Source organism: Crinia signifera, chromosome 5 (assembly GCF_055691185.1).
Source record: "Crinia signifera chromosome 5, ASM5569118v1, whole genome shotgun sequence".
Taxonomy (NCBI): Eukaryota; Metazoa; Chordata; class Amphibia; order Anura; family Myobatrachidae; genus Crinia; species Crinia signifera.
This window is the reverse complement of record NC_139221.1, coordinates 223,302,778-223,326,969: the sequence shown is the minus strand read 5'-3', so window position 1 is coordinate 223,326,969 and position 24,192 is coordinate 223,302,778. Positions and strand designations below refer to the sequence as shown.

Genomic DNA, 24,192 nt, shown 5'->3' with positions numbered 1-24,192 from the left:
GGGCAGATGTAACTTGTAAAGAGAGAGTTAGATTTGTGTGTTATTTTGTTTCTGTGCAGGATAAATACTGGCTGCATTATGTTTACACTGCAATTTAGATTTCAGTTTCAACACACCCCACCCAAATGTAACTCTCTCTGCACATGTTACCTCGGCCTTTTGGCTAAGATCAAGTGTAGTATCTGTTCTTATCAGTGGGTATGGACTGGCCTCTGGCAGATAATAGAGAAAGGCTGGACTGAGTAGCTGCTCTGATGGGTGGAGGGTGTGGGACCCCTCTTTTTTGCCTGGGAGTGGTGAAAAGTCTGGCTGAGTACCTTCACCTTTGCCTTTGGTAGGAGGTGTTGTTTCCTTAAATCCACTGGTAAGAGGGGGGGAGAAACACTGGGCCTAGTAGTTTGACTCTCTTGACGGGGTTTGTAGCCCCCGAAGGATGAGCCAGCGAAAGGCTCAGTCTAGTATCCATTCCCAAGGAGCGGAGAAAGGCTGGGACTGAGTAGATGGCTCCTGTTCTAGAGGTTCGTAGCCTCTGATGGGGAGACCGCGAAAGGCCCAGCTTAGTACCTTAACCTTGGGATTGGAGAAACACTGAGACTGAGTAGATTGCTCTTCCGAGGGGGGTGCAGCCCCTAATGGAGTCTTTCGAAAAGCCCAGTGGAGTACCCATTCCCATGCCAGGGGCTGGAAAGTGCCCTATGATGGGAGCAGAGAAACACTTGGTCGGACGCTGATCGGTCGGCTGCTTGGAGTCCGAGGCCGCACTGTGCCCCCTGGAAAACTCGGGGGTGCTGAACATGCACGGGTGATCCCAAAATCACCATGCACTAGTATGGCACTAGCACTGCGCACTTCCCTCTAGGTTAGTGCTTCACGTCCTTACCTCGTCATTTTGGATGGGGTAGGACAATTTTTCACACCCCCACCCCGGCCCTCTGGCTGGGGTCCTCTTTTTTATTTATTTCTCTTCTTCTCACGTTCATGCACTTTTCACGTTTTCTGTTTTCTGTAGTTTGTCAGGTTTTTTTGGGTAGTGTGGTCGACCCTTACGGGCCTTCCATTTCCCCAATGTGCCAAAGCTCTCGCCTTTTGGGGAGAGCTGCGGTCCCCCCGAGGCCGACCCCGAGCCGCAAGGCGGAGGGAAGTCCACTGAGGGTCTCTCCAAACCTTCGGGTGCGGAGGACCCACCGTCCTAACCCTTCCGGGGGTTGAGGAAAGAGGGTCTCTCTAAGCTTCGGTGAAGAGGACCCACCGTTCCCTTTTTTCCCCTCTTCGGCCTTATGGTTGAGAGGGGTTAGGGGAAAAACGGGGCCCGTCTCCTTCGGGAGATAAGCCCATTCGATAGCACGGCCCCCTTTGCACGTGTTTAGGCACAGCACTGGTGGTAGGGAGCACACCTCGGGCTCCTGAGTTTCTTCAAACTCATCTGCCCCACATGCAGTGCATATGGTTTTGCCTATTTTGAGAACAAATTTGTACTGCGATAATATCTGAATAAGGGCCTTTGTGTTGCTTTATGTTTTTTATGCAGGTTATTTAGTTTTATGTTGCTAATGTTGTTTTATGTTGCTTTATGTGGTGTTATTTTGGTCATTTTGCTTTCATTGAAGTTACTATTATGTATGTTAATTTATGATAAGATATGTTAATTTATGATAATTTATGCGGTTTCAGATTTTTATGTTGTTTGGGTTGCTTTATGTTATTTTGTGTTGCTTCAAGTTTTTTATGCAGTTTATGTAGTTTTAGGTTGTTTTATGTTGCTTATGTTGCTTTATGTGGTGTTATGTTGGTCCTTTTGCTTTCAGAAAAATTACTACAATTTATGTTAATGTAAGTTAATTTGTGTTAATTATGTTAATTTATGATAATCTATGCGGTTTCCGATTTTTATGTTGTTTGTGTTGCTTTATGTTATTTTGTGTAGCTTCATGTGTTTTTATGCAGTTTATGTAGTTTTATGTTGCTTATGTGGCTTTATGTGGTGTTATTTAGGTCCTTTTGCTTTCAGAAAACTACTACAATCTATGTTAATCTATGTTAATCTATGTTAATGTATGTAAATTTATGTAAATTTATGTAAAATTATGTAAATTTGTGATAATTAATGCGGTTTCAGATTTTTATGTTGTTTGTGTTGCTTTATGTTATTTTGTGTTGCTTCATGTATTTTTATGCAGTTTACGTAGTTTTATGTTGCTTATGTGACTTTATGTGGTGTTATTTAGGTCATTTTGCTTTCATTGAAATTACTATAATTTATGTTAATTTATGTAAATTTATGTTAATTTATGTTAATTTATGATAATTTATGATAATTTGTGATAATTTATTCGGTTGCAGATTTTTATGCTGTTTATGTTGTGTTATGGTTTTTGTGTTGATTTATGTTTTTTTATGCAGGTTATGTAGTGTTATGTTGCTAATGTTGTTTTATTTTGCTTTATGTGGTGTTATGTTGGTCCTTTTGCTTTCATTAAACTTCCTACAATTTATGTTCATTTATGTTAATGTATGTTAATTTATGTAAATTTATGCTAATTTATGCGGTTTCAGATTTTTATGTTGTTTGTGTTGCTTTATGTTATTTTGTGTTGCTTCATGTATTTTTATGCAGTTTATGTAGTTTTATGTTGCTTATGTGACTTTATGTGGTGTTATTAAGGTCATTTTGCTTTCATTGAAATTACTATAATTTATGTTAATTTATGATAATTTATGCGGTTGCAGATTTTTATGTGGTTTATGTTGTGTTATGGTTTTTGTGTTGCTTTAGGTTTTTTATGCAGGTTATGTAGTTTTATGTTGCTAATGTTGTTTTATTTTGCTTTATGTGGTGTTATGTTGGTCCTTTGGCTTTCATTAAACTTCCTACAATTTCTGTTAATTTATGTTAATGTATTTTAATTTTTGTAAATTTATGCTAATTTATGCGGTTTCAGATTTTTATGTTGTTTGTGTTGCTTTATGTTATTTTGTGTTGCTTCATGTATTTTTATGCAGTTTATGTAGTTTTATGTTGCTAATGTTGTTTTATGTTGCTTTATGTGGTGTTATTTTGGTCATTTTGCTTTCATTGAAGTTACTATTATGTATGTTAATTTATGATAATATATGTTAATTTATGATAATTTATGCTGTTTCAGATTTTTATGTTGTTTGGGTTGCTTTATGTTATTTTGTGTTGCTTCAAGTTTTTATGCAGTTTATGTAGTTTTAGGTTGTTTTATGTTGCTTATGTTGCTTTATGTGGTGTTATGTTGGTCCTTTTGCTTTCAGAAAAATTACTACAATTTATGTTAATGTATGTTAATTTGTGTTAATTTATGTAAATTTATGATAATCTATGCGGTTTCCGATTTTTATGTTGTTTGTGTTGCTTTATGTTATTTTGTGTAGCTTCATGTGTTTTTATGCAGTTTATGTAGTTTTATGTTGCTTATGTTGCTTTATGTGGTGTTATGTTGGTCCTTTTGCTTTCAGAAAAATTACTACAATTTATGTTAATGTATGTTAATTTGTGTTAATTTATGTAAATTTATGATAATCTATGCGGTTTCCGATTTTTATGTTGTTTGTGTTGCTTTATGTTATTTTGTGTTGCTTCATGTATTTTTATGCAGTTTACGTAGTTTTATGTTGCTTATGTGACTTTTTATGTGGTGTTATTTAGGTCATTTTGCTTTCATTGAAATAACTATAATTTATGTTAATTTATGTTAATTTATGTTAATTTATGTTAATTTATGTTAATTTATGAAAATTTATGAAAATGTATGATAATTTATGCGTTTGCAGATTTTTATGTTGTGTTATGGTTTTTGTGTTGATTTATGTTTTTTTATGCAGGTTATGTAGTTTTATGTTGCTAATGTTGTTTTATTTTGCTTTATGTGGTGTTATGTTGGTCCTTTTGCTTTCATTAAACTTCCTACAATTTATGTTAATGTATGTTAATTTATGTAAATTTATGATACTTTATTTGGTTTCAGATTTTTAAGTTGTTTGTGTTGCTTTATGTTATTTTGTGTTGCTTTATGTATTTTTATGCAGTTTATGTAGTTTTATGTTGCTTATGTGACTTTATGTGGTGTTATTTAGGTCATTTTGCTTTCTTTGAAATTACTTTAATTTATGTTAATTTATGTTAATTTATGAAAATTTATGATAATGTATGCGGTTGCAGATTTTTATGTGGTTTATGTTGTGTTATGGTTTTTGTGTTGCTTTATGTTTTTTATGCAGGTTATGTAGTTTTATGTTGCTAATGTTGTTTTATTTTGCTTTATGTGGTGTTATGTTGGTCATTTGGCTTTCATTAAACTTCCTACAATTTATGTTAATTTATGTTAATGTATGTTAATTTTTGTAAATTTATGATAATTTATGCAGTTTCAGATTTTTATGTTGTTTGTGCTGCTTTATGTTATTTAGTGTTGATTCATGTATTTTTATGCAGTTTATGTAGTTTTATGTTGCTTATGTGAATTTATCTGGTGTTATTAAGGTCATTTTGCTTTCATTGAAATTACTATAATTTATGTTATTTATGTTAATTTATGAAAATTTATGATAATGTATGCGGTTGCAGATTTTTATGTTGTTTATGTTGTGTTATGGTTTTTGTGTTCTTTATGTTTTTTATGCAGGTTATGTAGTTTTATGTTGCTAATGTTGTTTTATGTTGCTTTATGTGGTGTTATGTTGGTCCTTTTGCTTTCATTAAACTTACTACAATTTATGTTAATTTATGTTAATGTGTGTTCATTTATGTTAATTTATGACAATTTATGATCATTTATTATAATTGTTATTTTGGCCCTTATTCAGATCTGATCACAGTACAAATTTGTTCTCAAAATGGGAAAAACCATGTGCACAGCAGGTGGGGCAGATGTAACTTGTAAAGAGAGAGTTAGATTTGTGTGTTATTTTGTTTCTGTGCAGGATAAATACTGGCTGCATTATGTTTACACTGCAATTTAGATTTCAGTTTCAACACACCCCACCCAAATGTAACTCTCTCTGCACATGTTACTTCGGCCTTTTGGCTAAGATCAAGTGTAGTATCTGTTCTTATCAGTGGGTATGGACTGGCCTCTGGCAGATAATAGAGAAAGGCTGGACTGAGTAGCTGCTCTGATGGGTGGAGGGTGTGGGACCCCTCTTTTTTGCCTGGGAGTGGTGAAAAGTCTGGCTGAGTACCTTCACCTTTGCCTTTGGTAGGAGGTGTTGTTTCCTTAAATCCACTGGTAAGAGGGGGGGAGAAACACTGGGCCTAGTAGTTTGACTCTCTTGACGGGGTTTGTAGCCCCCGAAGGATGAGCCAGCGAAAGGCTCAGTCTAGTATCCATTCCCAAGGAGCGGAGAAAGGCTGGGACTGAGTAGATGGCTCCTGTTCTAGAGGTTCGTAGCCTCTGATGGGGAGACCGCGAAAGGCCCAGCTTAGTACCTTAACCTTGGGATTGGAGAAACACTGAGACTGAGTAGATTGCTCTTCCGAGGGGGGTGCAGCCCCTAAGGGAGTCTTTCGAAAAGCCCAGTGGAGTACCCATTCCCATGCCAGGGGCTGGAAAGTGCCCTATGATGGGAGCAGAGAAACACTTGGTCGGACGCTGATCGGTCGGCTGCTTGGAGTCCGAGGCCGCACTGTGCCCCCTGGAAAACTCGGGGGTGCTGAACATGCACGGGTGATCCCAAAATCACCATGCACTAGTATGGCACTAGCACTGCGCACTTCCCTCTAGGTTAGTGCTTCACGTCCTTACCTCGTCATTTTGGATGGGGTAGGACAATTTTTCACACCCCCACCCCGGCCCTCTGGCTGGGGTCCTCTTTTTTATTTATTTCTCTTCTTCTCACGTTCATGCACTTTTCACGTTTTCTGTTTTCTGTAGTTTGTCAGGTTTTTTTGGGTAGTGTGGTCGACCCTTACGGGCCTTCCATTTCCCCAATGTGCCAAAGCTCTCGCCTTTTGGGGAGAGCTGCGGTCCCCCCGAGGCCGACCCCGAGCCGCAAGGCGGAGGGAAGTCCACTGAGGGTCTCTCCAAACCTTCGGGTGCGGAGGACCCACCGTCCTAACCCTTCCGGGGGTTGAGGAAAGAGGGTCTCTCTAAGCTTCGGTGAAGAGGACCCACCGTTCCCTTTTTTCCCCTCTTCGGCCTTATGGTTGAGAGGGGTTAGGGGAAAAACGGGGCCCGTCTCCTTCGGGAGATAAGCCCATTCGATAGCACGGCCCCCTTTGCACGTGTTTAGGCACAGCACTGGTGGTAGGGAGCACACCTCGGGCTCCTGAGTTTCTTCAAACTCATCTGCCCCACATGCAGTGCATATGGTTTTGCCTATTTTGAGAACAAATTTGTACTGCGATAATATCTGAATAAGGGCCTTTGTGTTGCTTTATGTTTTTTATGCAGGTTATTTAGTTTTATGTTGCTAATGTTGTTTTATGTTGCTTTATGTGGTGTTATTTTGGTCATTTTGCTTTCATTGAAGTTACTATTATGTATGTTAATTTATGATAAGATATGTTAATTTATGATAATTTATGCGGTTTCAGATTTTTATGTTGTTTGGGTTGCTTTATGTTTTTTTGTGTTGCTTCAAGTTTTTTATGCAGTTTATGTAGTTTTAGGTTGTTTTATGTTGCTTATGTTGCTTTATGTGGTGTTATGTTGGTCCTTTTGCTTTCAGAAAAATTACTACAATTTATGTTAATGTATGATAATTTATGTGGTTTCAGATTTTTATGTTGTTTGTGTTGCTTTATGTTATTTTGTGTTGCTTTATGTATTTTTATGCAGTTTATGTAGTTTTATGTTGCTTATGTGACTTTATGTGGTGTTATTTAGGTCATTTTGCTTTCATTGAAATTACTATAATTTATGTTAATTTATGTTAATTTATGATAATTTATGATAATTTATGCGGTTGCAGATTTTTATGTTGTTTATGTTTTGTTATGGTTTTTGTGTTGATTTATGTTTTTTTATGCAGGTTATGTAGTTTTATGTTGCTAATGTTGTTTTATTTTGCTTTATGTGGTGTTATGTTGGTCCTTTTGCTTTCATTAAACTTCCTACAATTTCTGTTAATTTATGTTAATATATGTTAATTCATGTAAATTTATGCTAATTTATGCGGTTTCAGATTTTTATGTTGTTTGTGTTGCTTTATGTTATTTTGTGTTGCTTCATGTATTTTTATGCAGTTTATGTAGTTTTATGTTGCTTATGTGACTTTATGTGGTGTTATTAAGGTCATTTTGCTTTCATTGAAATTACTATAATTTATGTTAATTTATGATAATTTATGCGGTTGCAGATTTTTATGTGGTTTATGTTGTGTTATGGTTTTTGTGTTGCTTTAGGTTTTTTATGCAGGTTATGTAGTTTTATGTTGCTAATGTATTTTTATTTTGCTTTATGTGGTGTTATGTTGGTCCTTTGGCTTTCATTAAACTTCCTACAATTTCTGTTAATTTATGTTAATGTATTTTAATTTTTGTAAATTTATGCTAATTTATGCGGTTTCAGATTTTTATGTTGTTTGTGTTGCTTTATGTTATTTTGTGTTGCTTCATGTATTTTTATTCAGTTTATGTAGTTTTATGTTGCTAATGTTGTTTTATGTTGCTTTATGTGGTGTTATTTTGGTCATTTTGCTTTCATTGAAGTTACTATTATGTATGTTAATTTATGATAATATATGTTAATTTATGATAATTTATGCTGTTTCAGATTTTTATGTTGTTTGGGTTGCTTTATGTTATTTTGTGTTGCTTCAAGTTTTTATGCAGTTTATGTAGTTTTAGGTTGTTTTATGTTGCTTATGTTGCTTTATGTGGTGTTATGTTGGTCCTTTTGCTTTCAGAAAAATTACTACAATTTATGTTAATGTATGTTAATTTGTGTTAATTTATGTAAATTTATGATAATCTATGTGGTTTCCGATTTTTATGTTGTTTGTGTTGCTTTATGTTATTTTGTGTAGCTTCATGTGTTTTTATGCAGTTTATGTAGTTTTATGTTGCTTATGTGGCTTTATGTGGTGTTATTTAGGTCCTTTTGCTTTCAGAAAACTACTACAATCTATGTTAATTTATGTTAATGTATGTAAATTTATGTAACTTTATGTACATTTATGTAAATTTATGTAAATGTATGTACATTTATGTAAATTTATGATAATTTATGTGGTTTCATATTTTTATGTTGTTTGTGTTGCTTTATGTTATTTTGTGTTGCTTCATGTATTTTTATGCAGTTTACGTAGTTTTATGTTGCTTATGTGACTTTTTATGTGGTGTTATTTAGGTCATTTTGCTTTCATTGAAATTACTATAATTTATGTTAATGTATGTTAATTTATGTTAATTTATGTTAATTTATGAAAATTTATGATAATTTATGCGTTTGCAGATTTTTATGTTGTGTTATGGTTTTTGTGTTGATTTATGTTTTTTTATGCAGGTTATGTAGTTTTATGTTGCTAATGTTGTTTTATTTTGCTTTATGTGGTGTTATGTTGGTCCTTTTGCTTTCATTAAACGTCCTACAATTTATGTTAATGTATGTTAATTTATGTAAATTTATGATACTTTATTTGGTTTCAGATTTTTAAGTTGTTTGTGTTGCTTTATGTTATTTTGTGTTGCTTTATGTATTCTTATGCAGTTTATGTAGTTTTATGTTGCTTATGTGACTTTATGTGGTGTTATTTAGGTCATTTTGCTTTCTTTGAAATTACTTTAATTTATGTTAATTTATGTTAATTTATGAAAATTTATGATAATGTATGCGGTTGCAGATTTTTATGTGGTTTATGTTGTGTTATGGTTTTTGTGTTGCTTTATGTTTTTTATGCAGGTTATGTAGTTTTATGTTGCTAATGTTGTTTTATTTTGCTTTATGTGGTGTTATGTTGGTCCTTTGGCTTTCATTAAACTTCCTACAATTTCTGTTAATTTATGTTAATGTATGTTAATTTATGTAAATTTATGCTAATTTATGCGGTTTCAGATTTTTATGTTGTTTGTGTTGCTTTATGTTATTTTGTGTTGCTTCATGTATTTTTATGCAGTTTATGTAGTTTTATGTTGCTTATGTGACTTTATGTGGTGTTATTAAGGTCATTTTGCTTTCATTGAAATTACTATGCACGTGTTTAGGCACAGCACTGGTGGTAGGGAGCACACCTTGGGCTCCTGAGTTTCTTCAAACTCATCTGCCCCACATGCAGTGCATATGGTTTTGCCTATTTTGAGAACAAATTTGTACTGCGATAATATCCGAATTAGGGCCCTTTTGTTGCTTTATGTTTTTTTATGCAGGTTATGTAGTTTTATGTTGCTAATGTTGTTTTATTTTGCTTTATGTGGTGTTATGTTGGTCCTTTTGCTTTCATTAAACTTCCTACAATTTCTGTTAATTTATGTTAATGTATGTTAATTTATGTAAATTTATGATAATGTATGTGGTTTCAGATTTTTATGTTGTTTGTGTTACTGTATGTTTTTTTGGCCCTTATTCAGATCTGATCACAGTACAAATTTGTTCTCAAAATGGGAAAAACCATGTGCACAGCAGGTGGGGCAGATGTAACTTGTAAAGTGAGAGTTAGATTTGTGTGAGTTATTTTGTTTCTGTGCAGGATAAATACTGGCTGCATTATGTTTACACTGCAATTTAGATTTCAGTTTCAACACACCCCACCCAAATGTAACTCTCTCTGCACATGTTATCTCAGCCTTTTGGCTAAGATCAAGTGTAGTATCTGTTCTAATCAATGGGTATGGACTGGCCTCTGGCAGAGAATAGAGAAAGGCTGGACTGAGTAGCTGCTCTGATGGGCGGAGGGTGTGGGACCCCTCTTTTTTGCCTGGGAGTGGTGAAAAGTCTGGCTGAGTACCTTCACCTCTGCCTTTGGTAGGAGGTGTTGTTTCCTTAAATCCACTGGTAAGAGGGGGGAGAAACACTAAGCCTAGTAGTTTGACTCTCTTGACGGGGTTCGTAGCCCCGGAAGGATGAGCCAGCGAAAGGCTCAGTCTAGTATCCATTCCCAAGGAGCGGAGAAAGGCTGGGACTGAGTAGATGGCTCCTGTTCTAGAGGTTCGTAGCCTCTGATGGGGAGACCGCGAAAGGCCCAGCTTGGGATTGGAGAAACACTGAGACTGAGTAGATTGCTCTTCTGAGGGGGGTGCAGCCCCTAAGGGAGTCTTTCGAAAAGCCCAGTGGAGTACCCATTCCCATGCCAGGGGCTGGAAAGTGCCCTATGATGGGAGCAGAGAAACACTTGGTCGGACGCTGATCGGTCGGCTGCTTGGAGTCCGAGGCTGCACTGTGCCCCCTGGGAAACTCGGGGGTGCCGAACATGCACGGGTGATCCCAAAATCACCATGCACTAGTATGGCACTAGCACTGCGCACTTCCCTCTAGGTTAGTGCTTCACGTCCTAACCTCGTCATTTTGGATGGGGTAGGACAATTTTTCACACCCCCACCCCGGCCCTCTGGCTGGGGTCCTCTTTATTATTTATTTCTCTTCTTCTCACGTTCATGCACTTTTCACGTTTTCTGTTTTCTGTAGTTTGTTACATTTTTTTGGGTTGTGTGGTCGACCCTTATGGGCCTTCCATTTCCCCAACGTGCCAAAGCTCTCGCCTTTTGGGGAGAGCTGCGGTCCCCCCGAGGCCGACCCTGAGCCGCAAGGTGGAAGGAAGTCCACTGAGGGTCTCTCCAAACCTTCGGGTGCGGAGGACCCACCGTCCTAACCCTTCCGCGGGTTGAGGAAAGAGGTTCTCTCTAAGCTTCGGTGAAGAGGACCCACCGTTCCCTATTTTCCCCTCTTCGGCCTTATGGTTGAGAGGGGTTAAGGGAAAAACGGGGCCCGTCTCCTTCGGGAGATAAGCCCATTCGATAGCACAGCCCCCTTTGCACATGTTTAGGCACAGCACTGGTGGTAGGGAGCACACCTCGGTCTCCTGAGTTTCTTCAAACTCATCTGCCCCACATGCAGTGCATATGGTTTTGCCTATTTTGAGAACAAATTTGTACTGCGATAATATCTGAATAAGGGCCTTTGTGTTGCTTTATGTTTTTATGCAGGTTATGTATTTTTTATGTTGCTAATGTTGTTTTATGTTGCTTTCTGTGGTGTTATTTTGGTCATTTTGCTTTCATTGAAGTTACTATTATGTATGTTTAATTTATGATAATATATGTTAATTTATGATAATTTATGCGGTTTCAGATTTTTATGTTGTTTGGGTTGCTTTATGTTATTTTGTGTTGCTTCAAGTTTTTTATGCAGTTTATGTAGTTTTAGGTTGTTTATGTTGCTTATGTTGCTTTATGTGGCGTTATGTTGGTCCTTTTGCTTTCAGAAAATTACTACAATTTATGTTAATGTATGTTAATTTGTGTTAATTTATGTAAATTTATGATCATCTATGCGGTTCCGATTTTTATGTTGTTTGTGTTGCTTTATGTTATTTTGTGTAGCTTCATGTGTTTTTATGCAGTTTATGTAGTTTTATGTTGCTTATGTGGCTTTATGTGGTGTTATTTAGGTCCTTTTGCTTTTCAGAAAACTACTACAATCTATGTTAATGTATGTAAATTTATGTAAATTTATGTAAAATTATGTAAATTTGTGATAATTAATACGGTTTCAGATTTTTATGTTGTTTGTGTTGCTTTATGTTATTTTGTGTTGCTTCATGTATTTTTATGCAGTTTACGTAGTTTTATGTTGCTTATGTGACTTTGGCCCTTATTCTGGTTGGTGCGGCCGGAGCCGCACACGGTGCTCCGGCCGCACAAACCAATCCCCGCCCACGAGACGGATCGCCACGGCCGTCCGTACACGGACGGCTGGCGATCCGCATAAAAATGGTGGAGGCGTATGCCTCCACCATGGAGGGAGCTGCCCCTGCATTCGATGGTCGTCGACCATCGAAGGCAGGTCCGCACGCCCCAGCAGCTCCCGCAAGCTGAGACCACACGGACAATCGTCCGTGTGATAGCTTGTATGGGGCTGAGAGCTGACATCCGGCGACGTCAGCTTTCCGCCCCATGAGTTGCGTCATACCCTCATTACCATGCATACGCCCCGCGTTTGCATGGGAACGCCCATGAAACGCGGGGCGTACACATAGGGAAATGAGGGTATGAAGCCCCTCACGCCCCTATACGCCCCCTTTGCGGCGGACGAAATACGTCTGCGGCGAAGGGGGCTGCACATGCGCAGATTGACCTCTGCGCATGTGCAGACTAAAAACATCGGCGGTACGGCCGCACGCGGGCCGTACCGTCCGATTTAGAATAAGGGCCTTTATGTGGTGTTATTTAGGTCATTTTGCTTTAATTGAAATTACTATAATTTATGTTAATTTATGTTAATTTATGTTAATTTATGTTAATTTATGTTAATTTATGTTAATTTATGTTAATTTATGTTGATTTATGTTAATTTATGATAATTTATGTGGTTTCAGGTTTTTATGTTGTTTGTGTTGCTTTATGTTATTTTGTGTTGCTTTATGTATTTTTATGCAGTTTATGTAGTTTTATGTTGCTTATGTGACTTTATGTGGTGTTATTTATGTCATTTTGCTTTCATTGAAATTACTATAATTTATGTTAATTTATGGTAATTTATGATAATTTATGTGGTTTCAGATTTTTATGTTGTTTGTGTTGCTTTATGTTATTTTGTGTTGCTTCATGTATTTTTATACAGTTTACGTAGTTTTATGTTGCTTATGTGACTTTATGTGGTGTTATTTAGGTCATTTTGCTTCCATTGTAATTACTATAATTTATGTTAATTTATGTTAATTTATGTTAATTTATGTTAATTTATGTTAATTTATGATAATTTATGCGGTTGCAGATTTTTATGTTGTTTATGTTTTGTTATGGTTTTTTTGTTGATTTATGTTTTTTTATGCAGGTTATGTAGTTTTATGTTGCTAATGTTGTTTTATTTTGCTTTATGTGGTGTTATGTTGGTCCTTTGGCTTTCATTAAACTTCCTACAATTTCTGTTAATTTATGTTAATGTATGTTAATTTATGTAAATTTATGCTAATTTATGCGGTTTCAGATTTTTATGTTGTTTGTGTTGCTTTATGTTATTTTGTGTTGCTTCATGTATTTTTATGCAGTTTATGTAGTTTTATGTTGCTTATGTGACTTTATGTGGTGTTATTAAGGTCATTTTGCTTTCATTGAAATTACTATGCACGTGTTTAGGCACAGCACTGGTGGTAGGGAGCACACCTCGGGCTCCTGAGTTTCTTCAAACTCATCTGCCCCACATGCAGTGCATATGGTTTTGCCTATTTTGAGAACAAATTTGTACTGCGATAATATCCGAATTAGGGCCCTTGTGTTGCTTTATGTTTTTTTATGCAGGTTATGTAGTTTTATGTTGCTAATGTTGTTTTATTTTGCTTTATGTGGTGTTATGTTGGTCCTTTTGCTTTCATTAAACTTCCTACAATTTCTGTTAATTTATGTTAATGTATGTTAATTTATGTAAATTTATGATAATGTATGTGGTTTCAGATTTTTATGTTGTTTGTGTTACTGTATGTTTTTTTGGCCCTTATTCAGATCTGATCACAGTACAAATTTGTTCTCAAAATGGGAAAAACCATGTGCACAGCAGGTGGGGCAGATGTAACTTGTAAAGAGAGAGTTAGATTTGTGTGAGTTATTTTGTTTCTGTGCAGGATAAATACTGGCTGCATTATGTTTACACTGCAATTTAGATTTCAGTTTCAACACACACCCCACCCAAATGTAACTCTCTCTGCACATGTTATCTCAGCCTTTTGGCTAAGATCAAGTGTAGTATCTGGCCTTCTGGCTAGGGTCTTCTTTATTATTTATTTCTTTTCCTTCTCACGTTCGTCACTTCACGTTTTCTGTTTTTTTGTAGTTTGTCACGTTTTTTGGGGTTGTGTGGTCGTCCCTTACGGGCCTTCCATTTCCCCAATGTGCCGAAGCTCTCGCCTTTTGGGGAGAGCTTCGTGCCCCCCCGAGGACGACCCCGAGCGGCAAGGCAGAGGGAAGTCCACAGCGGGTCTCTCCAAACCACGGGGTGCGGAGGACCCACCGTCCTAACCCTTTCGGGGGTTGAGGAATGAGGGTCTCTCTAAGCTTCGGCGAAGAGGACCCACCGTTCCCTATTTTCCCCTTGTCGGCCTTATGGCTGAGAGGGGTTAGGGGAAAAACGGGGCCCGTCTCCTTCGGGAGATAAGCCCACTTGATCGCACGGCCGCTTTTGCACGTGTTTAGGCACAGCACTGGTGGTAGGGAGCACACCTCGGGCTCCTGAGTTTCTTCAAACTCATCTGTTCTAATCAGTGGGTATGGACTGGCCTCTGGCAGAGAATAGAGAAAGGCTGGACTGAGTAGCTGCTCTGATGGGCGGAGGGTGTGGGACCCCTCTTTTTTACCTGGGAGTGGTGAAAAGTCTGGCTGAGTACCTTCACCTCTGCCTTTGGTAGGAGGTGTTGTTTCCTTAAATCCACTGGTAAGAGGGGGGAGAAACACTAAGCCTAGTAGTTTGACTCTCTTGACGGGGTTCGTAGCCCGGAAGGATGAGCCAGCGAAAGGCTCAGTCTAGTATCCATTCCCAAGGAGCGGAGAAAGGCTGGGACTGAGTAGATGGCTCCTGTTCTAGAGGTTCGTAGCCTCTGATGGGGAGACCGCGAAAGGCCCAGCTTGGGATCGGAGAAACACTGAGACTGAGTAGATTGCTCTTCTGAGGGGGGTGCAGCCCCTAAGGGAGTCTTTCGAAAAGCCCAGTGGAGTACCCATTCCCATGCCAGGGGCTGGAAAGTGCCCTATGATGGGAGCAGAGAAACACTTGGTCGGACGCTGATCGGTCGGCTGCTTGAAGTCCGAGGCTGCACTGTGCCCCCTGGGAAACTCGGGGGTGCCGAACATGCACGGGTGATCCCAAAATCACCATGCACTAGTATGGCACTAGCACTGCGCACTTCCCTCTAGGTTAGTGCTTCACGTCCTTACCTCGTCATTTTGGATGGGGTAGGACAATTTTTCACACCCCCACCCCGGCCCTCTGGCTGGGGTCCTCTTTATTATTTATTTCTCTTCTTCTCACGTTCATGCACTTTTCACGTTTTCTGTTTTCTGTAGTTTGTTACGTTTTTTTGGGTTGTGTGGTCGACCCTTACGGGCCTTCCATTTCCCCAACGTGCCAAAGCTCTCGCCTTTTGGGGAGAGCTGCGGTCCCCCCGAGGCCGACCCTGAGCCGCAAGGTGGAAGGAAGTCCACTGAGGGTCTCTCCAAACCTTCGGGTGCGGAGGACCCACCGTCCTAACCCTTCCGAGGGTTGAGGAAAGAGGTTCTCTCTAAGCTTCGGTGAAGAGGACCCACCGTTCCCTATTTTCCCCTCTTCGGCCTTATGGTTGAGAGGGGTTAAGGGAAAAACGGGGCCCGTCTCCTTCGGGAGATAAGCCCATTCGATAGCACAGCCCCCTTTGCACATGTTTAGGCACAGCACTGGTGGTAGGGAGCACACCTCGGTCTCCTGAGTTTCTTCAAACTCATCTGCCCCACATGCAGTGCATATGGTTTTGCCTATTTTGAGAACAAATTTGTACTGCGATAATATCTAAATAAGGGCCTTTGTGTTGCTTTATGTTTTTTATGCAGGTTATGTATTTTTATGTTGCTAATGTTGTTTTATGTTGCTTTCTGTGGTGTTATTTTGGTCATTTTGCTTTCATTGAAGTTACTATTATGTATGTTAATTTATGATAATATATGTTAATTTATGATAATTTATGCGGTTTCAGATTTTTATGTTGTTTGGGTTGCTTTATGTTATTTTGTGTTGCTTCAAGTTTTTTTATGCAGTTTATGTAGTTTTAGGTTGTTTATGTTGCTTATGTTGCTTTATGTGGTGTTATGTTGGTCCTTTTGCTTTCAGAAAAATTACTACAATTTATGTTAATGTATGTTAATTTGTGTTAATTTATGTAAATTTATGATCATCTATGCGGTTTCCGATTTTTATGTTGTTTGGGTACTTATGTAGTAACTGGGCTGCCGATTTCTAAATCGGGTCGGATCGGGAGATCGCATCGCATCGCATGCGACCATGCGATTCGATGCGATGCGATGCGATGACCCGATTTTTCCATAGGAATCAATGTTAAAATGGACTGAGTCCATTTTAACATGGAATTCAATGGGAAAAATAGGTCCTTTTCATACCCCTACTATCCAAGTGGGCATGGAGTTGGATATAAACCTGTGGCGAGCGTAGCGAGCCACCGAGCCCGAAGCGTGGCGAGCGCAGCGAGCCCCGCGAGGGGACGCAGATTTCTTAAACAGTATTCTGCGTCCCCTCGCGGGGCTCGCTGCGCTCGCCACGCTTCGGGCTCGGTGGCTCGCTACGCTCGCCACAGGTTTATATCCAACTCCATGCCCACTTGGATAGTAGGGGTATGAAAAGGACCCCTTTTTCCCATTGAATTACATGTTAAAATAAACTTGGTCCATTTTAACATGTAATTCAATGGGAAAAAGGGGTCCTTTTCATACCCCTACTATCCAAGTGGGCATGGAGTTGGATATAAACCTGTGGCGAGCGTAGCGAGCCACCGAGCCCGAAGCGTGGCGAGCGCAGCGAGCCCCGCGAGGGGACGCAGATTTCTTAAACAGTATTCTGCGTCCCCTCGCGGGGCTCGCTGCGCTCGCCACGCTTCGGGCTCGGTGGCTCGCTACGCTCGCCACAGGTTTATATCCAACTCCATGCCCACTTGGATAGTAGGGGTATGAAAAACACATATCTCACTCAATCTCACTTGCATCTGACACATTAATGACAACTGTAGTTAAGGATTAATGATATATTTGTGACAGAAAATAAAGCAAACAAACAAATTAATGTGACTTATTAAGCAATGTTAAGGCATGCAGGATACGGCCAAATACATCATCGCCAGCTAGGGACTTGCGCCATACAAATTCGGTCATGTAGCTGGTCAAATTGCTGCGAGCTGTTCCACGATGGCACTTATTCCTCCACTTGACACAACCCCATAAACGTTCTATGTTCTGGGTGTGTGCCCCACTTTCTGGATCCACAAAGTTGAAGCGGTGGTTCACCCTGGCATGAGTGTAGCCAGCCGCCTCCAAATCAGTGGTTCGGTATGCTCGCCAGCAATCCGACATCACAGTGGACCCAGGTTCGATGTTAGCTTGAATAGCAGCCATCAGGGTTGCAGCATCTCTCTGGGCAACTGGCAGCATGAAGCATTGCCCAGTCTCTCTGCAGACACCGCCGAACACCCATTGCTGGGGAAGTAGTCGGCCCACATTGGACTTACGACGGACAAAAAGAGTCTCATCCACCTCGACCACTTTTCCTGGGCCTCCAATCTTGCGCTGCGGCTGAGCAAGAATATCCTGCTCACAGGCCTGACGCATAAACGCATTATATGCGACCACTGTCTTGATTGACAGATTCAGTTCCTTTTGACACAACTCCACTGATGTCAACTCCTGGCTCCACAAATATATGAAACGGACAATTGTGACAAAAGGGAGTCGGCACCCAGGACTAAATAGCGCAGCACGAACACTTTTTTTCTTGCCGCAAGCCTTGATATAACACCGCCACTTTTGATCAGCCATGTTCAGGCGCATGGGATGCCCGTTGTCGCAGGTGGCTGTGGTGGGCAGAAGGCCATGTTGCTGCAGGAAAAGAACAGCAGCTTCTTCAGTCTGCGGCAATGTAAACAGCCTTGCCGACGACGCAGCTGCTGACGTGGAAGCTGTAGCCATATCCGTATCCAAATCTCCTCCAAAATCACCTCTCTCAAAACAGCACTTTCTCCTCTCAAACACCCTCACATTTTACTCCTCCCTAACCTCCTAAAATACCCTTTCTCCCAATTTTTGCCACCTGTGCCAAAGCCTAAATTAAAAATTAGGTGCAATAGGTGAAAAATCGGGCCCATCGCATCGGATCGCATCGCATCGGATCGCATGCGATTTGGTTGTATGCGATGCGATGCGATGCGATATCGCATCGCATCGCATCGGATTGTATGCCTTAACTTAAGGCATACAATCCAAAAATCGGCAGCCCAGATACTACATAAGTACCGTTGTTTGTGTTGCTTTATGTTATTTTGTGTAGCTTCATGTGTTTTTAAGCAGTTTATGTAGTTTTATGTTGCTTATGTGGCTTTATGTGGTGTTATTTAGGTCCTTTTGCTTTCAGAAAACTACTACAATCTATGTTAATCTATGTTAATCTATGTTAATGTATGTAAATTTATGTAAATTTATGTAAATTTATGTAAAATTATGTAAATTTGTGATAATTAATGCGGTTTCAGATTTTTATGTTGTTTGTGTTGCTTTATGTTATTTTGTGTTGCTTCATGTATTTTTATGCAGTTTACGTAGTTTTATGTTGCTTATGTGACTTTATGTGGTGTTATTTAGGTCATTTTGCTTTCATTGAAATTACTATAATTTATGTTACTTTATGTTAATTTATGTTAATTTATGAAAATTTATGATAATTTATGATAATTTATGCGGTTAAAGACTTTTATGTTGTTTATGTTGTGTTATGGTTTTTGTGTTGATTTATGTTTTTTATGCAGGTTATGTAGTTTTATGTTGCTAATGTTGTTTTATTTTGCTTTATGTGGTGTTATGTTGGTCCTTTTGCTTTCATTAAACTTCCTACAATTTATGTTAATGTATGTTAATTTATGTAAATTTATGATACTTTATGTGGTTTCAGATTTTTATGTTGTTTGTGTTGCTTTATGTTATTTTGTGTGGCTTTATGTATTTTTATGCAGTTTATGTAGTTTTATGTTGCTTATGTGACTTTATGTGGTGTTATTTAGGTCATTTTGCTTTCATTGAAATTACTATAATTTATGTTAATTTATGGTAATTTATGATAATTTATGATAATTTATGTGGTTTCAGATTTTTATGTTGTTTGTGTTGCTTTATGTTATTTTGTGTTGCTTCATGTATTTTTATACAGTTTACGTAGTTTTATGTTGCTTATGTGACTTTATGTGGTGTTATTTAGGTCATTTTGCTTTCATTGAAATTACTATAATTTATATTAATTTATGTTAATTTATGATAATTTATGCGGTTGCAGATTTTTATGTGGTTTATGTTGTGTTATGGTTTTTGTGTTGCTTTATGTTTTTTATGCAGGTTATGTAGTTTTATGTTGCTAATGTTGTTTTATGTTGCTTTATGTGGTGTTATGTTGGTCCTTTTGCTTTCATTAAACTTACTACAATTTATGTTAATTTATGTTAATTTATGTTAATGTATGTTCATTTATGTTAATTTATGACAATTTATGATAATTTATTATAATTTATGCGGTTTCAGATTTTTATGTTGTTTGTGTTACTGTATGTTTTTTTGGCCCTTATTCAGATCTGATCACAGTACAAATTTGTTCTCAAAATGGGAAAAACCATGTGCACAGCAGGTGGGGCAGATGTAACTTGTAAAGAGAGAGTTAGATTTGTGTGAGTTATTTTGTTTCTGTGCAGGATAAATACTGGCTGCATTATGTTTACACTGCAATTTAGATTTCAGTTTCAACACACCCCACCCAAATGTAACTCTCTCTGCACATGTTATCTCAGCCTTTTGGCTAAGATCAAGTGTAGTATCTGTTCTAATCAGTGGGTATGGACTGGCCTCTGGCAGAGAATAGAGAAAGGCTGGACTGAGTAGCTGCTCTGATGGGCGGAGGGTGTGGGACCCCTCTTTTTTGCCTGGGAGTGGTGAAAAGTCTGGCTGAGTACCTTCACCTCTGCCTTTGGTAGGAGGTGTTGTTTCCTTAAATCCACTGGTAAGAGGGGGGAGAAACACTAAGCCTAGTAGTTTGACTCTCTTGACGGGGTTCGTAGCCCCGGAAGGATGAGCCAGCGAAAGGCTCAGTCTAGTATCCATTCCCAAGGAGCGGAGAAAGGCTGGGACTGAGTAGATGGCTCCTGTTCTAGAGGTTCGTAGCCTCTGATGGGGAGACCGCGAAAGGCCCAGCTTGGGATCGGAGAAACACTGAGACTGAGTAGATTGCTCTTCTGAGGGGGGTGCAGCCCCTAAGGGAGTCTTTCGAAAAGCCCAGTGGAGTACCCATTCCCATGCCAGGGGCTGGAAAGTGCCCTATGATGGGAGCAGAGAAAGACTTGGTCGGACGCTGATCGGTCGGCTGCTTGGAGTCCGAGGCTGCACTGTGCCCCCTGGGAAACTCGGGGGTGCCGAACATGCACGGGTGATCCCAAAATCACCATGCACTAGTATGGCACTAGCACTGCGCACTTCCCTCTAGGTTAGTGCTTCACGTCCTTACCTCGTCATTTTGGATGGGGTAGGACAATTTTTCACACCCCCACCCCGGCCCTCTGGCTGGGGTCCTCTTTATTATTTATTTCTCTTCTTCTCACGTTCATGCACTTTTCACGTTTTCTGTTTTCTGTAGTTTGTTACGTTTTTTTGGGTTGTGTGGTCGACCCTTACGGGCCTTCCATTTCCCCAACGTGCCAAAGCTCTCGCCTTTTGGGGAGAGCTGCGGTCCCCCCCGAGGCCGACCCTGAGCCGCAAGGTGGAAGGAAGTCCACTGAGGGTCTCTCCAAACCTTCGGGTGCGGAGGACCCACCGTCCTAACCCTTCCGGGGGTTGAGGAAAGAGGTTCTCTCTAAGCTTCGGTGAAGAGGACCCACCGTTCCCTATTTTCCCCTCTTTGGCCTTATGGTTGAGAGGGGTTAAGGGAAAAACGGGGCCCGTCTCCTTCGGGAGTTAAGCCCATTCGATAGCACGGCCCCCTTTGCACATGTTTAGGCACAGCACTGGTGTTAGGGAGCACACCTCGGTCTCCTGAGTTTCTTCAAACTCATCTGCCCCACATGCAGTGCATATGGTTTTGCCTATTTTGAGAACAAATTTGTACTGCGATAATATCTGAATAAGGGCCTTTGTGTTGCTTTATGTTTTTTATGCAGGTTATGTATTTTTATGTTGCTAATGTTGTTTTATGTTGCTTTCTGTGGTGTTATTTTGGTCATTTTGCTTTCATTGAAGTTACTATTATGTATGTTAATTTATGATAATATATGTTAATTTATGATAATTTATGCGGTTTCAGATTTTTATGTTGTTTGGGTTGCTTTATGTTATTTTGTGTTGCTTCAAGTTTTTTTATGCAGTTTATGTAGTTTTAGGTTGTTTATGTTGCTTATGTTGCATTATGTGGTGTTATGTTGGTCCTTTTGCTTTCAGAAAAATTACTACAATTTATGTTAATGTATGTTAATTTGTGTTAATTTATGTAAATTTATGATCATCTATGCGGTTTCCTATTTTTATGTTGTTTGTGTTGCTTTATGTTATTTTGTGTAGCTTCATGTGTTTTTATGCAGTTTATGTAGTTTTATGTTGCTTATGTGGCTTTATGTGGTGTTATTTAGGTCCTTTTGCTTTCAGAAAACTACTACAATCTATGTTAATGTATGTAAATTTATGTAAATTTATGTAAAATTATGTAAATTTGTGATAATTAATGCGGTTTCAGATTTTTATGTTGTTTGTGTTGCTTCATGTATTTTTATGCAGTTTACGTAGTTTTATGTTGCTTATGTGACTTTATGTGGTGTTATTTAGGTCATTTTGCTTTAATTGAAATTACTATAATTTATGTAAATTTATGTTAATTTATGTTAATTTATGTTGATTTATGTTAATTTATGATAATTTATGTGGTTTCAGATTTTTATGTTGTTTGTGTTGCTTTATGTTATTTTGTGTTGCTTTATGTATTTTTATGCAGTTTATGTAGTTTTATGTTGCTTATGTGACTTTATGTGGTGTTATTTATGTCATTTTGCTTTCATTGAAATTACTATAATTTATGTTAATTTGTGGTAATTTATGATAATTTATGATAATTTATGTGGTTTCAGATTTTTATGTTGTTTGTGTTGCTTTATGTTATTTTGTGTTGCTTCATGTATTTTTATACAGTTTACGTAGTTTTATGTTGCTTATGTGACTTTATGTGGTGTTATTTAGGTCATTTTGCTTTCATTGAAATTACTATAATTTATGTTAATTTATGTTAATTTATGATAATTTATGATAATTTATGTGGTTGCAGATTTTTATGTTGTTTATGTTTTGTTATGGTTTTTTTGTTGATTTATGTTTTTTATGCAGGTTATGTAGTTTTATGTTGCTAATGTTGTTTTATTTTGCTTTATGTGGTGTTATGTTGGTCCTTTGGCTTTCATTAAACTTCCTACAATTTATGTTAATTTATGTTAATGTATGTTAATTTATGTAAATTTATGATAATTTATGTGGTTTCAGATTTTTATGTTGTTTGTGTTGCTTTATGTTATTTTGTGTTGCTTTATGTATTTTTATGCAGTTTATGTAGTTTTATGTTGCTTATGTGACTTTATGTGGTGTTATTTAGGTCATTTTGCTTTCATTGAAATTACTATAATTTATGTTAATTTATGTTAATTTATGATAATTTATGATAATTTATGCGGTTGCAGATTTTTATGTTGTTTATGTTTTGTCATGGTTTTTGTGTTGATTTATGTTTTTTTATGCAGGTTATGTAGTTTTATGTTGCTAATGTTGTTTTATTTTGCTTTATGTGGTGTTATGTTGGTCCTTTGGCTTTCATTAAACTTCCTACAATTTCTGTTAATTTATGTTAATGTATGTTAATTTATGTAAATTTATGCTAATTTATGCGGTTTCAGATTTTTATGTTGTTTGTGTTGCTTTATGTTATTTCGTGTTGCTTCATGTATTTTTATGCAGTTTATGTAGTTTTATGTTGCTTATGTGACTTTATGTGGTGTTATTAAGGTCATTTTGCTTTCATTGAAATTACTATGCACGTGTTTAGGCACAGCACTGGTGGTAGGGAGCACACCTCGGGCTCCTGAGTTTCTTCAAACTCATCTGCCCCACATGCAGTGCATATGGTTTTGCCTATTTTGAGAACAAATTTGTACTGCGATAATATCCGAATTAGGGCCCTTGTGTTGCTTTATGTTTTTTTATGCAGGTTATGTAGTTTTATGTTGCTAATGTTGTTTTATTTTGCTTTATGTGGTGTTATGTTGGTCCTTTTGCTTTCATTAAACTTCCTACAATTTCTGTTAATTTATGTTAATGTATGTTAATTTATGTAAATTTATGATAATGTATGTGGTTTCAGATTTTTATGTTGTTTGTGTTACTGTATGTTTTTTTGGCCCTTATTCAGATCTGATCACAGTACAAATTTGTTCTCAAAATGGGAAAAACCATGTGCACAGCAGGTGGGGCAGATGTAACTTGTAAAGAGAGAGTTAGATTTGTGTGAGTTATTTTGTTTCTGTGCAGGATAAATACTGGCTGCATTATGTTTACACTGCAATTTAGATTTCAGTTTCAACACACCCCACCCAAATGTAACTCTCTCTGCACATGTTATCTCAGCCTTTTGGCTAAGATCAAGTGTAGTATCTGTTCTAATCAGTGGGTATGGACTGGCCTCTGGCAGAGAATAGAGAAAGGCTGGACTGAGTAGCTGCTCTGATGGGCGGAGGGTGTGGGACCCCTCTTTTTTGCCTGGGAGTGGTGAAAAGTCTGGCTGAGTACCTTCACCTCTGCCTTTGGTAGGAGGTGTTGTTTCCTTAAATCCACTGGTAAGAGGGGGGAGAAACACTAAGCCTAGTAGTTTGACTCTCTTGACGGGGTTCGTAGCCCCGGAAGGATGAGCCAGCGAAAGGCTCAGTCTAGTATCCATTCCCAAGGAGCGGAGAAAGGCTGGGACTGAGTAGATGGCTCCTGTTCTAGAGGTTCGTAGCCTCTGATGGGGAGACCGCGAAAGGCCCAGCTTGGGATCGGAGAAACACTGAGACTGAGTAGATTGCTCTTCTGAGGGGGGTGCAGCCCCTAAGGGAGTCTTTCGAAAAGCCCAGTGGAGTACCCATTCCCATGCCAGGGGCTGGAAAGTGCCCTATGATGGGAGCAGAGAAACACTTGGTCGGATGCTGATCGGTCGGCTGCTTGGAGTCCGAGGCTGCACTGTGCCCCCTGGGAAACTCGGGGGTGCCAAACATGCACGGGTGATCCCAAAATCACCA

At 38.5% G+C, this 24,192-nt stretch overlaps 5 pseudogenes; all 5 read left to right on the top strand.

Annotated features, from left to right (window-relative positions):
• The first annotated feature begins 143 nt into the window (after positions 1-143).
• On the top strand, positions 144-279 carry LOC146005865 (U2 spliceosomal RNA; annotated as a pseudogene).
• Positions 280-9,732: 9,453 nt separating this feature from the next.
• Positions 9,733-9,868, top strand: LOC146005860 (U2 spliceosomal RNA; annotated as a pseudogene).
• A 3,952-nt stretch (positions 9,869-13,820) lies between these two features.
• Positions 13,821-13,924, top strand: LOC146005885 (U2 spliceosomal RNA; annotated as a pseudogene).
• A 5,750-nt stretch (positions 13,925-19,674) lies between these two features.
• On the top strand, positions 19,675-19,810 carry LOC146006186 (U2 spliceosomal RNA; annotated as a pseudogene).
• Positions 19,811-23,530: 3,720 nt separating this feature from the next.
• LOC146006185 (U2 spliceosomal RNA) lies at positions 23,531-23,666 on the top strand (annotated as a pseudogene).
• The last annotated feature ends 526 nt before the right edge of the window (positions 23,667-24,192 follow it).